This window comes from Trypanosoma cruzi (assembly GCF_000209065.1).
Source record: "Trypanosoma cruzi strain CL Brener chromosome Unknown tcruzi_1047053477411, whole genome shotgun sequence".
Classification (NCBI taxonomy): Eukaryota; Euglenozoa; class Kinetoplastea; order Trypanosomatida; family Trypanosomatidae; genus Trypanosoma; species Trypanosoma cruzi.
In genome coordinates this window covers 1-627 of record NW_891441.1, presented here as the reverse complement: position 1 = coordinate 627, position 627 = coordinate 1, and the positions used below count along the sequence as shown (strand labels likewise).

Here is a 627-nt window from a genome sequence, read left to right as displayed (position 1 = left end):
TTTTCGCGAGAAGGAAAATAAGCATCTAGCCCCCTTCCTGGGAGTGCGGGGATGTGGCGCACTCGGCCAAGTATGGTTGTCCCCGGCGACGCCCCACGCGATGCGCAGCCGCCCGCCCGCCGGCGACAGGCAAGCCAGGGAAGAGCCGCGGGAGATGATGAAAATAGAAAAAAAAACGGTAGGAAAAAAGGCAAGAACAAATTTAAAAATGAAGCTCCGCAGGCCCTTTTCCGGATTTTCCCATGAAGCCTCCGGACGCCTCGCTTCCCCACATGTGGCGCGGAAACTGCGTCAGTAATTTTTCTTTTTTGCTGCGGCGCCCGCGCGCTCGGAGAGCCCACCCACCGCCCGCCCCGGCGCGGTGAAGAAGCGACTGGCGGCGCGCGGTGGCGGAAAAAAAAAAAAATAGTGGGAAGGGTACGGCACCCCGGGTTCCAGCGCCATCACTGATCGCCGTACTAACGAGGCCTGTGGCCGCTTAACTTCACAAATCGGACGGGATGTGGTGCACTCGGCCAAGTATGGTCGTACCCGGCGACGCGCCACGCGATGCGCAGCCGCCCGCCCGCCGGCGACAGGCAAGCCACGGAAGAGCCGCGGGAGATGATGAAAATAGAAAAAAAAACG

At 60.1% G+C, this 627-nt stretch overlaps 1 non-coding gene across 1 annotated transcript; it reads left to right on the top strand.

Annotated features, from left to right (window-relative positions):
- The first annotated feature begins 423 nt into the window (after positions 1-423).
- On the top strand, positions 424-533 carry Tc00.1047053477411.10. Its single transcript, XR_008254871.1, has one exon. It is a non-coding gene; the product is annotated as a 5S ribosomal RNA (M5) (ribosomal RNA).
- Positions 534-627: the final 94 nt, after the last annotated feature.